This window comes from Amblyomma mixtum, chromosome 3, assembly GCF_055824585.1.
Source record: "Amblyomma mixtum isolate Tamu chromosome 3, ASM5582458v1, whole genome shotgun sequence".
Lineage (NCBI taxonomy): Eukaryota > Metazoa > Arthropoda > Arachnida > Ixodida > Ixodidae > Amblyomma > Amblyomma mixtum.
This window is the reverse complement of record NC_143014.1, coordinates 261,161,261-261,175,252: the sequence shown is the minus strand read 5'-3', so window position 1 is coordinate 261,175,252 and position 13,992 is coordinate 261,161,261. Positions and strand designations below refer to the sequence as shown.

Here is a 13,992-nt window from a genome sequence, read left to right as displayed (position 1 = left end):
CGTGAAGAACGTCTAGCCAAGCGGCGTGCTCGATATGCAACTCGGCGACAATATGCTTCGCATCTGACTAGGCTTAACCTAAGCTAAGCCGCAGCCATTTTTGTAATCAGGAGCTGGTATTCTGCCGATACAAGCCAACTTCAATTTCTCCTCAGTGTCCCTTTAAGTCTTTCACAGAGGCACTGCTGGATTTTACTACAGCGGTGCTTATCCATGTACGCGCCTGTATGCGACTACCTTAAAAGGAAGCCGGCACCCGACACGACAGACGAAGACACGTAATCTCGACGATTCCTTCCATCCATGTGCCTCCAATGCGGCGTCAATGCCACCCCCTGTTTTCCCGGCTGAAGTGGTTTTGCTTAAGCCCAACTCCATCGGCGCTTTTCGGCGCACGTCCTGCGCGTTTGGGGGCCCACGCGTCGGCCAGACCCGGTCTGCGCATGCGCGACGCGTCGGCTACCGCCCAGCGCGCCCACGACGCTCGTATCTGACAGTGCCAGATATCGGCGCCTGCGCACGAGCGCTAGCGCGCGTGCCGGAACCGGGGTCCGGTTTTCAACAATCGGAGGACCGCGGCGCTCTCGGGGAGTCTTTTCTTCACGGCTGAAAGCTCTTTCAGGTTCCACCAAATTTTCTCGGAATCCTTGCAGCTCCCCAACTATCTTTTGTTCACGGCTTGACATTCTTTTCAGTCGGCTCACGAGGAGGAGCGAGCCAGCACCAGGAGCATGGACATGCATGCCCCTTTTCGACGCTCGTCGTGGCGCGTGCTGGTCGCGCAGGCGCTCCGCGCGCAAACCGAAAAGCGCCGATGGAGTTTGGCGTTTAGGCAACGTCAAACACATCAGTAATGACCCTGTGACTATGTATGTACAGTCAGGGACAAAAGTCTCCAGACCCCGTGTTCCTCAAACGAAACCGATATCTCTGCTATTAGTCGGCGACTGATTACCACACTTGTGGAGGGTACAAGTCAAAATTTTGTTCTTTCATCTCCACAAGTGTGGCCTGCAGCCGCTGTGAAATAGTTGAGCTATAAGCATCGTTTGAGGAACACGTGGTCCGGAGACTTTTGTTCCCAACTCTACCACCGCCAGGGAGACATCACCCATCGCCTGGCGCCAAGCACGGAGACGAGCGGCTGTCAGTCATCCGCGCTTCGCTCTTTTGTCGACGGCGCGGGTGACGCCGCTGCAAGAGTTCGCCTTCGGGCGCCTCCTTGAACCAAGACAAGGGTTCCCCCAGGCCGGCTTCCTGAAGGGACATCAGCTGACAGCTGCGCTTGATCAACTGCGCGTCCAGTTGTAGGTGAGGAGGTGACCTGAGGAAAGGACACTTTCGGGAGCTTATTCCCACTGCCCCAGCCAACGAATATGATGAAGGGGAGAGCGCCCCCCAGCAGCACAGCTAATGGGCCCATTATTGGAAATGTATTGGCAAAGCCCGATCCAACGAATGAACAGAGTGAAGCCAGCAACTTCCAATACTGGGCCCATTACGTGTGCGGCTTGGGCCGTTAATGATTACCCGACTTCAGAAAGCTGGTAAAGCCAGCCAGTGAGCGTCGCTGGCTTCATCCAAAGGCGGTGCCCATGATGGAGTCCCTGTGATTGCACGAAAAAGGCGAGAAGACAATGGAAGGGGCTATTTTAAGGCCCCAGGCACCACGAACCGTTGGTCCAATATTGGGAGAGAGTTGGCTATGTCTGGCCCTACATATGTCCTGAGCTGACTTCACTGTCTCCATATACGCAGTTCCACTCAGTATCATATCCAACAATGGCCCAACTTACCCACTGTTCTCCCCATATTGGCTATGCCTCTATATATCATCTCCAACGATGGCCCTACTTGTGCGCTGTAGCTCACATATTGGCAATTCCGATTCATAACACTTCCAACGATGGCCCTACTTGTGTGCTGTAGCTCACATATTGGCGATTCCGATTCATTACACCGCCAACGATGGCCCTACTTGTGTGCTGTAGCCCCCATATTGGCAATGCCGCTTCATTATACCTCCAACGATGGCCGTACTTGTGTTCTGTGCCGTATTGGCAATGCCGCTTCATTACACTCTCAGCTGGTAACTCAACCCAGGCAACCATACGGACTCTCGCTCGAGCTCTGCATTTCTCAATTCCTTGGTGACTCTCGTGCAAGCGTATCACGACCTCTGCGCGTAATTTTTGTGGGATCACCAGCCTCAGACCTTTGAGCAGCACGCCTTCAGCGACTGTGAGCGTTGCTCGTTCCTGCCAGTATGGACGCAAGACCATCGACGGCGATGAGAACTTGGGCCAGCCTTCCAGGCTGAATTTTGCGAGAGCTTAACAGACTTCATCGGCTCCTTGTTCAGCTTTGACTCGTTCAAAAAGGCAAGCCTCGACGGCATTTGTCAAACAGCCCGGAACGAATTTGGTGAATTCGCCAATACTCAGTGCATGAGCATCAATTTGGTTTCCCTGAATCGGGCCTCTAGACAATACATCTGCAGTAACGAGGCTCTTACCCGCGACATGCACAGCCGCAAAGCTGAACCCCATAAGCCTCATGCGAAAGCGCTGATTACGAGGTGGCAAAGCATCTTTAGGTATTTTCTCACCAACGTTACAAGTGGTTCGTGGTCGGTTTCAAAGAAAATTTCAAGAGCTTTGATGCACCCTTCGAATCGTTCTGCTGCCCAAGTCATTGCCAACGCTTCGTTCTCAATGTTAGAGTATCTGGTTTCGGCAGGTGTCAACGAGCCTGACGCAGATGCAACAGGTCTTTTTTCACTGTTTGGTAGAACTTGTATCAATACGGCCACCAAACATAATGATGACGCGTCAGCGGAACGAATCGTAGGGTACTGTACATCATACTTAGCCATGACGCGCGTCGAAGAGATAATGTCTTTGACGTACGATAGCGCTTGCTCTTGGGCTGGTCCCCAAGTCCATTCGGAACCCTTCAAAAGGAGGTGACGTAAAGGCGCTGTTTTCGAAGCCAAATCTGGTATGAATCTTGCCAGATGATTAGCCATACCGAGCAGCCGTCGAACGTTAGACACGTTAGCTGGCGTCGCCAGTTCTTTGATAGCACGAACTTTTTCAGGATCCGGCTTGATGCCATCTTTACTAAGCACACAGCCAAGAAATTTTACCTCAGTGACCCCAAAGGAACACTTTTCTTTGTTTATCGTAACGCCGGCACTAGAGAGACGATCTAAAGTTAGACGCAGGCGCTCGTCATGTTGAGCTTTGTCGTTGCCAAAAATGAGCACATCATCTATCGGGTTTATCACGAATGGGATTCCTTCAAGTATCTGCGCCATTTTTTTCTGAAAGATAACGGGTGCTGACGTTAATCCAAACGGCAGTCTTTGAAAACAGTATCGCCCAACTGTCATTATGAACGTAGTTAACAACTGGCTTTCGGGCGACAACTTAATTTGAAAGAAGCCAGAGTTGGCGTCCAAATGTGAAAACACAGAGGCACCACCTAAAAGACCGAGGCTATCATCCACTGTCGGCATGACATAGCGCTCGCGAAGAACACTTTTGTTTAATTGCGTCAAGTCAACGCAAATACGAACCGCTCCAGATGGTTTGAGTATTGCCACAATTCCTGCACACCATTCTGTTGGTTATTCAGCTTTGAGGATCACGCCATCTCGCTCCATACGCTCAAGCTCCAGCTTAACTCCGCCACGCAAGGGTAAGGCTATGCGGCGCGCAACATTAATTGCAAAAGGTATCGAGTTCGGCTTCAGTCTAATTCCGTATTCTCCTTTTATCGCTCCTAGACCACTCAAATGCTGCGGGTAGCAAGCTTCGACGGCTGTTGCGCTACTGACCGAGTCCGCGAAATTAATAACTTCTAGAGCCTCAAGCGCTGGGAGACCCAAAAGTACGGAGCGCAATGGTGAGACCACGTACAAGATTTGCTGGACAGTGTTCTGTCTCCACTGGATAGTGGCATGAAACTTTCGCAAAACATACAGTGGCTCATTCGACGGGCTTGTTAGGATTAGGTCGCACTTTTCTAGCCTGGTAGGCAAACCGGGAAACTTTGAGGGCACAACAGAAACTTCGGCACCGGAATCTACTTAGCGAACACCGGAGTGCCGTTAATGACGACCTGTACATACCGAAAATTGGAGTACTCCCCGTTCACCACGCCAACGAAGTACGCCCCCTTGTCCATATGGAGAGATGAAAGCAGTACCTTCTTTCCATCACGTGCAGCATTTTTCTGACATACAGCTGCAAACTGTCCGGAACAACCGCAGTAGTTGCATTTCGCTGCTTTCGCCGGGCACGAGGCTCTGGAGTGCGCTCCTTGACCACAGTTGGGGCATGACCCGGGGGTGCCTGGTCGGCAGGAGTGGACTCTGCGGCGCGGACCTTGTATTCTAGGTGAACAGTTCTTTGACGAGCTGCCCGAGTGCTGTCCTGAAGAATACTTTCCGGGCTGCCCTTGCTTGCTGACCGCATCAAGATTGCCGGTCGCCGCTACCTGGGGTTCGTCGTCGGTTTCTCGCAGTTGCTGCTGCTGTCGTTTGACGGTCTCCTTTAAGCGCGCTTTTGCCAAAGCGCTTTCGGGAGTCAAATCCGCATCCATTTGAAGCGACTCAGAGCTTAGCATCCCTGAGGCCGACCACGAACCTGTCGCGAATAATGCGTTCTTTTTCCTCGTAGTCGCACCGGTCCACCAGCGTGTGCATTGCGGTAACAAATTGCTCGACTGACTCTCCAGGTTCTTGAGTGCGACGGTGAAAGTACGCGCTCTCATAAACAAGGTTCCTTGCGGCGACGAAGTGTTTGTCGAACTTTTTTGACGACTTCGTATCGCTTCTATTCTTCGGGTAATGCAACAGTAGAGAAGATTTCTCTTGCTTGCCTGCCCATCGTATAAAGTAGAGTCCGGACCTGCGCTTTTTCACTCCGCTCATTTAGGCCCGAGGCGAAGCGGTAGTCATCAAAGAGTTGGATCCAAGAAGGCCATTCGGACGTCCGGTCGAAGTCAAACCTTGGCGGAGCTGGAACCGCGAACATGCCGTGAAAGGGCATGACTGCGTTGTCCTCTAATATGGCGCCGGGTGACGAAGTTAAGGCAACGCCCCTCAAATGCCAGAGGATCCCACTTCTGACACCGTGCGGCGTTAAGGCCCTTGCCGGACGCCGAGCGCGGCCAGGCAGCGGGCAGGTAGGAACTGAGACTGGCCCCGATCCCGGCACGATAACAACAACCTTTTATTTCACGCAAGCAGCATCTTTGTATAGCAAGCACTCATTTGACAAGTGACGTCCCGGACAAACAACGTTTCAGGCATCCGATAACGCAGACACATGAAACGCGGCACAGGTGCTATCAGTAAAACATCAATGCTTTTGTCAAGCTATGTGTATAGGAAGGCAAATCGGTGGGTGGAATGAGGCACATTAGCTCATCAAGGCCTAGCTCCCGTTCCAGGCGGAGTGTATCAGCAGCCGTGCGGTGTCGTTGCTTGGCTCTTTCCTCGAAATTGGAGGTCCAATGGAGGATTGTCTTCATTCTTGAAAGGCTAAATGTATTCTCTGTGGATTTCGTGCTGCCGTGTGATGGTCGTCCTTTGCTCTAATCAACCTCGTTTCCTTCATTGCCAGCACGTGCAGGTGCGCAGAATTATGCTGGAGCACTGAATCCTGGAGAGCGGACCTCCTACCTAAATCTGGTATATTGAACGGCTCCCGTTGCCTCCTCTGAAAGCTACACAAGCGTAGTATGATGCGGTGAAGAGGTAATGTCTGTGTTTAGTGCTTTTCGGAGAAAGTTGCAATATCAGAGAAAATAGATGACTGTATTGATACTCGAAATTTCTTTGCTAAGACGCCAGGGTCAGGTAATTTGTGCCTATGCTGCTTGCGAAACCTGCATGTCCATACGTAAGTGCGCAGAGCTATGTGTTTGCATGGAGGCCAAACATTGAAGCATGTGTAAGCACTGTGCATTGGTTTCCCTGTATGACATGGACTGTGTGTGCTACGCGCCAGAGCTACATGCGAGACGAGTGCCAACCAACCTACGCGTGGACATTATAATTACCTTAATCGCCCATAAAATGCATTTAATTCTGACTACATTATCAGGCATTTGCTAATCCTCCGTCCTTCCTTCCCTTTCAATTTTGCTGTGTTTATTAGCCGGGCAGGGTCACGTCAACTCTGTCTGCTTTTCCTCTGACAGAGATTTACTTTGAGTGTACCTTGTGTCGATGTAGTTTGAACAAGAAAGGCTGCGATTTAACGCATCAACCAATTCTGTATTACTGAAAATTTCTCAAAGGTCAAATTATCCGAAATTCTTCGTCCATTCGCATCCAGGCCGCAGCCAGGAGTCCGAGGAAGCCGGCGGCCGCACCTAGCCCCCACTGTGCAGAAATAGTGAGATTAGAGACATGATGCTGTTTCTCGGTGTAGAGTAGGTTTAGTACGAGTGCAATGCAATACAATAAACTCAAAACCACGGTAAAGAAATGATTTCGCCAAATGAGTCGTTCCCGCAGACGCCAATAAAACCACCAGAGTTAAGCATATTGCTACCTTTTTCACAAGAGATGCAACAGCCGCATGTAATGTTGTCTTGAAACCTGAAGCAACAAACCAAAATTACTTAAGCGTAATTTCATCCAAATGAACTTCAATAGCGATTTCCTGCATGATTTCAAATAAGTAGAGACTAGTTTGGGATCACAATCTGGAGTGCCGATTCTTTCGGCTCCTTACATCTATATTAAGCGCTGTCTTGTGCTCCTTGCAACGTCGACTTTGGGACGTCACAGACTGTGAAGTGCAAGCATTGTCGTCCATTCAGTGCAATTGAAGCCGCTAGTCTGCCTTCGGCTGGTCGGGCTAGTTACCGCATTTACTCCCACATTCGATGATGCACCGTGTAAACTGAGCCCGCAAATTCGAAAGCTAGAGAATGAAAAAGAGTTGGAATGTCGTGTACGCCAATTAACGCAGGCTGCAAGCCACCAGCTTTAAATTACAGCGGCCGGCACAACGCATAGCATCTCTCAGCTGTGTTGGCGTCGTGCGGAAGTTCCGACTGAACTTTGACACTTCGTCCTCAGCAACGCGCGATTGAACACTCGACGCGTAAACACCTTCATTTCGTTCCATTAAATTAAGAGAGGCACGCGGAACACCAAAAGCGTCGCCAATGTAGTCCGCAATCGGCAATAATCCTGAATGGCTGCACAAAATGCATGGCGTTGCTATCGTATGCTAAAAGGCGTACACGCTGCTTTCCCGAGCATCTTGATGAAATTTCGGCAACCTTCGACGCCTCCGCGCGAAAGACAACTGCTTGCTTAAGCGCTGCCAAACCACGGTGACTGAACAATAATTGGGGAAGTTTTCATTTTTTGAAACGCCCGTCGCCCGATTGCTGCGTTGACAGCGTGGCGATGGTCCGTTCTCATCACCGTAACGACTATCTAAAAATGTCTCTTTCGGGAAAGAAGAGAAGCATGGCACCGTTGCGCAAAAAATGCTGGCAGTTATCGACCTTTCTGATGAATGCTCGAATTGGTGCGGAAGGCAAAGATTTTCGAAGCAGCACCCATCGTTTTGGCTCTCTCCCCTCCTTATCAGCGTTTACATTCGAGCTTATGCCTTTGGCTGGCCGAGTTACGAATATTCGTCGAGGAGCGAGATTTTAGAGCACAATTTTTTTTTAAAAACAATCTGACGTATACGCGAGCAAATACTGTAGGCAACATGATAGCGTGAATATAGTGCGCACGAAACAAGGCTTTTAAAATGGAGACTGAGTTATACCCTCAAATTATACCCCAAATTTCTAAAGCATGCCCTAAGCTAACTCGCTGTTAAGTGGTAGAATTTATTACAGTCAATACTCCGAAGACAAAACGTTCATTGTAGTGTCCATTTAGTAGTTATACCAAGGGCCTTTCTTCAGGTGTAAGCACAGAAGGACTGCAAAATTTTCATTGCAGGGCAACTTGTGAGGCAGTATCACCGGAGGAATATCGAGGCACGCAGAGTCACCCAAGTCCTGATTCTTCACTGCTACAGACACGCGTCTGGTCAGATAAAAGCACAACATGCGTCACCTGGAAGTGCTCTTGTTCTCACTGCTCAAGGCGTCACCCGTGTATTAAACTTGACAACATGTCGGTTATTCAGCAATGAATTTCTAAAGCATGCCCGATTACACGTGAGTCAAGCGCTGCACCGGAACTGATTACCTCATTGTGGTTCGATGAAAACACAGGTTACGATAATTTGCTGAAAACTTCCCTGGAATGTCTCTAACTACAGGCATACGTAATGTAGGTGGAGTCTAAAATAGATGGAAGCCTCCTGCTTCTCCACTGCAGTGTCGCCAAATGCCACGGACTACGTGCGCTGTTTTCTTCTCGCGTGATCTCGTATTCAAGTGTAAGGACGAGAAGGAACTGCTTTCTGAGCAAGAATCGCAGCCCATTAACGCATGCTAAATCTCGCAAGAAACACCTATGTACACCCAGCGGAGAATGGGATAAATAACAAACGGAGTTTAGTACGACGACCACAAAAGAAAAGGGGCATTTTGTGTTGTAACGATGCAAGGGTAGGATCCAAGCAAAATATAGGGGGTAGGTCTCCAGTGCAAAAAAAAAGTAATCTTCTGCACATTAGCTGGCTGTACCCATTAGAACGTGAGTTCTCAAAAGTCGTCCCGTTTTGGTTCCAGTTCAATGTTTATACGAAACTGCATTCAAGATGTCCCGGGGAAAATACGGCTTGCAGAATTATCCCAAGCAGCGCTTTCTACGCCTGTTGTCAAATCCTCGGCAGTATACAAGCAGACAGTCCGAAAACACATCCTGGTACATTTCGGCCTCGGAACTTGGTAATCCCCGACGAAAATGCGCCCATGGGCCCTTTAGCTGCTTTCTAAATGGTGGTATACAGGGTGTCCCAGCTAACTTGGACCAAGATTTATAAAGAAACTAAGCGTTCTTCAGAACTCAAATCGCGTGGATGTTGTTAAGGTTTATCTAAAGTTACAGTACCGTTTTTTCGCTCCTCCTATTTGAATAATTAGTCGAGATAAATAAATTAACTTTTTAAATATAGCTTCAAACGTTCAGGCGTCAATAGGAAAGTTGTGGAGCTCCACAAATATTGTCCAACCCAGGCACTTCCAACGAGATAGACTTACCGTGGCCGTTTTTATTCGGGAAAAACGAAAGCCCGCAAAGTTTAAAAAAAATACCACGTGACAGCGCGCTCCGTGCGCCCGGATGCGCCGCGATTACAGCGCTCTCATCCATGCTTTGCAAGAAAACATCACACGCTTCGGGCCTTTCGTGCTTCCCAAGACAGGGATTCGCGATGTGCTTGGTTCCAAGATAAACGCCGGTAGATACGGGCGGCAATGGAAAGAAAGCGCGGCTCCTGTTTTTCAGCCCAATTTACACGACGTTATCAGGCTTGTTATATGCGTCTTTGCTTGTTGGGATCTTGCTCCCAAATTCAAACCCATGAGATTGTCATCGTTCCTCCGCATGCATTCTGCTAACGTGAGTGTGCAGTTATTGCCGCAGAAACGGGAGCCGCGCTTTCTTTCAACTCCCGCCCGTACCCACTGGCGCTTATCTTGGAACCAAGCACATTGCGAAGCCCTGTCTTGTAAGCACGAAAGGCCCGAAGCGAGTGATGTTTCTTACAAAGCACGGATGAGAGCGCTGTAATCGCTCCGCATCCGGGCGCACGGAGCGCGCTGCCACGTGGTATTTTTTAAACTCCGCGGGGTTTCGTTTTTCCCGAATAAAAACGGCCACGCTAAGTCTATCTCGTTGGAAGTGCCTGGGTTGCCCGATATTTGTGGAGCCCCACAACTCTCCGATTGATGCCGGAACGTTTCAAGCCATATTTAAAAAGTTAATTTATTTATCTCGACTAATTATTCAAATAGAAGGAGCAAAAAAATGGTACTGTAACTTTAGATAAACCTTAACAACATCTACGTGATTTTAATTCTGACGAATGCATAGTTTTTTTATAAACCTTGGTCCAAGTTAGCTGGGACACCCTGTATACATCCATATTGGCGCCCTTAGGAAGGCCACATCAATTGAATATACATTCGCCGCACCACTGAAGGCGAGAGGCTGCATTACTGCTCCCTTTCGTAGTTCTAGCAAACACGTCAGGGGATGTGTGCAGGCATCAGTTAGATGCGGACGCTGTGGGCTTACGCGTGTTGAATGGTACTCACGCTATTGCAGCAGCAACAGCCCGGATAAGCTCCGTCCTAAGACCAGAGTGGCCGAAGGTGTCATGGAGACCAGTGCGTCGCCAGCACCGCGGTCCTGGTCGGAAACGGCGACGGCATTATCAGAACGGCCACCGCAGCCCACAGGGTGATGAGGGGTCCGTAAAACCGGGCTTCTACGTCGAAATGCGACGGGACAAGCCTTGGTCGTTAGCTGCAACAGAAAGATTGTGACTGTTTGCATGGCAGCCTCTGTAACGAATACATTAACGGGGCTATCTTCAAAAAGCGAGAGGCACCCGCGTTCCATTTAACTATTCCGTAGTGTTTAGAAAACCAGCGCTTGTCGGTGGAGTTTTCTAATAAATTGTAAAACAGGTACTTCTCAATGAGGTAGCCTTCTTGAGAAATAAATATCAATTAATGGCTCAAGTAATTCCTCTCGTTGGCAGCTTACTTCATTGAATCAAATTTTAGCTTCAAGGGAGATCCTGCACCTGACGCTTAGAGATCGCTGGGTTGTTAGCTTGCTGCTCTTCTTCAGAAATAAGGTGCGTTCCGAGGTTCGGACAGATAACGACCTCGACCACGAACCTCTTCTTTGTAAGGACCTGTAAGGTACGTACTGATATGAAATGTTGACGATAATATTCCATTCTTCTGATATGCAGAAAAATCTTTCCTTTGTAGTGCTTCCATCGCTCGCACGGGGCGGTTAAGAATAGCATAGAAAAGCAATAGGGAACACTTTTCAACGACACCAAATACGTTAATTGCAAAAAAATTCAAGCACGCCGAAGGAAGATCTGCGGATATATTGAATATTAAGATAAATCTTACAAAATATGAAAGAACTGCGTTCATAAACTCTTTCCTGTTTCCCGTTCTAAAACGGCTTTGTCAAGAATAATTGAGAAAATGAATCACCATGACTTTTGGTGGCAGGTAGGCGAAAGACATGGCCGTGATGGGCGCAGATCCGTGCGGATGTTTCTCACAGCATTCGAAGTCCTTGTCCTGGAGCGGAGCGGGGCCACTAACCGCCAACGCCGAGTACCCAGCGTGGGCAGTGGCTGAACCGGACAGAAGAAACGCGTTGGGTGCGCTCGGAGACCGGCCACCATCCAGAAGACGGCGAACTCGTCCTGGTGTGGCCGCCCCTACCGTTGCAGAAGCTGGCTCCTCGTTCAGCAACGGCCAGGCATCCATGGTGCATTGAGGAACTGCTTTAGCGGCTCCGAGACTGCGAGCCCTGAGATGATCGAACATCATTAGGCAGACGATTACAACGTGGCCACGTCCGTAGAGAAAGACCCTCTGGCCTAAAGACCAGCTGGAATATCAGATGATGATGATGATGAAAACCGCCAGGAAATCTTCTTTGCCTTCGGCTCCGTGTTCTGTATGGCACGTGGGCAAGAAACGATGATGGCAGTAGGTAGCACGCGCAGGTGCACGCTACATGCTTTAAAAGCGTGCCACCTGGGGCGGTAGAAAGCGAAAGGAAAAGAAGAAGACAGCTGATGTCAGACGAATTCGGAAAAAAAAAATCCCCCCATCGGGATGCGTCCCAAATTTCATTCAGGAGTGAACTTCTTAGAACGCAGATGAAGCGGGCACTATTAAGCATGCTTATTTATTTTCAAGTGCATTTCCCTCTACATATGTTTAGAAGCTGCACGCAACATATTTGTTGATATTTACCGTTATATGATATACCAGACCGAAGGCAGGAAAAGTAAGGAGGAGCCACAGATACCACTCACAGTCGGAGGGATCCCCATTCCAAAATTAGACAATATCAGAGTTTTGGATTCTTGATACAGACTAGCACTGTAATGGCGAAACACTAAGGAAATTAGTGGGCTGCACAAAGCAGATCATAAAGCTCATCCAAAGGATTTGCAAAATATGGTTCTGGATAAGACAAGCAATCCTAGCTATGCGTATCTGGGCCTTTATTATATGTAGAATAGCTTATGTTTATCCCTAGCTCAATCTTAAGGCCTTCGAGAAGCAGAAGAGTGAGGGCATCATATGCAAAAGCATACAGCAGGCGCTGGGTGTCCCGTCCACACTGCCCATGAAAAGCTCTCAGATATTGGCTCCACACCACTCCAGTTTACTGAAATAGTCAGGATCTCGCAGTATGATAGACTCATGGGAAGTCCTTCAGGCAGGAAATCCTATCTAGGCAATCGCGATACACAGTAGTTATGGTGCAAGGCGGCCTACCCAAACGACGCGGGTTCGATCGCGACCGCGGCGGTCGCATTACGATGGAGGGGAAATGCTCGAGGACCGTGTACATTGCGATATCAGTGCACGTAAAAACCGCCGGTGTTCTAAACTGGCTGGAGCCCTCCACTACGCGTCCTCGATAGCCTGAGTCGCTTTGGGATGTTAAACCCCACAAACTCGACCTGCCACGAAGCATGTGGAACGGACTCATAATCCCAACGCACACAATGGGGGGCCCTAGTGGATGCCTCATCGGAAAGTAGTGCTGGAGCAACCGCTGGAGCACCTACGTCGGCGCTCTGTGGGGAGTGGGCCAGGCTAAATTGGGCTTCCTCCGGTTGATACTACATGGGTCTCATATCGATGTTGCTACGGCTGCCTCATGTCACATTCTTACATCTAGACCAGATCGGTCCCTTGTCGGGTACTTAAAGGTAGATGTTAGAACAATATGGGCTCTATGCTCCAAAAACCTCTGCTAACCCAAATGGTGCTACCCACAAGAAAACGCTGTAGGTCCCACGTAGGCCGTGGCGGGGCTTGGAAACGAGCGTGCCCAACTGCTGCCCACATCGTTCCCTCGTAGGGTACTTCAGGGCAGGTGGAACATAATTATGTGCTCTGTGTTGGAAAATCCTGGTGACGCTAATTGAGGCTGCATACACAAAACCGCTACGATCTCGCATCTACCGTGACAGGGCTAGTAAGCGGGCGTGCACACAAGCTGCCCATATCGGTTCCTTGTCGTGGTCTTTTGGGAAGATACGACGCAAATACGGGCGCTATGCGAGAAAAAACGCGGCAAGCTGAAAAGGGGCAGCCGATTCATTACCGCAGGTAGTCTTTATTCGCTACAGCGGGGCTTAATCAACTGGTGTGGCTGCATCGTGTTAGTCATCCATTTTTTTTAATTCACAAATTTGTCCAAATTTTTAGGGGAATCCCCCAAGGTGGAGTATATATGTAATAAGGGAGTAATTACTCATTCCGACAGGGGGATTTTTCTTTTCCGAATTTGTCTGACATCAGCTGTCTTCTTCTTTTCCTTTCGCTTTCTACTGCCCTAGGTGCCACGCTTTTAAAGCATGTAGCGTGCACCTGCGCGTGCTACCAACTGCCATCATCGTTTCTTGCACACGTGCCATACAGAACACGGAGCCGAAGGCAAAGAAGATTTCCTCGCGGTTTTCATCATCATCATCATCTCATATTCCAACTGGTCTTCAGGCCAGAGGGTCTTTCTCTACGGACGTGGCCACGTTGTAATCGTCTGCCTAATGATGTTCGATCATCTCAGGGCTCGCAGTCTCGGAGCTGCTAAAGCGGTTCCTCAATGCACCATGGATGCCTGGCCGTTGCTGAACGAGGAGCCAGCTTCCGCAACGGTAGGAGCGGTCACACCAGGACGAGCCCGCCGTCTTCTGGATGGTCGCCGGTCTCCGAGCGCACCCAACGCCTTTCTTCTGTCCGGTTCAACGACTGCCCACGCTGGGT

At 49.4% G+C, this 13,992-nt stretch overlaps 1 pseudogene; it reads right to left on the bottom strand.

The window, feature by feature from the left end:
• Positions 1-1,576: 1,576 nt before the first annotated feature.
• On the bottom strand, positions 1,577-5,281 carry LOC149354581 (uncharacterized; annotated as a pseudogene).
• Positions 5,282-13,992: the final 8,711 nt, after the last annotated feature.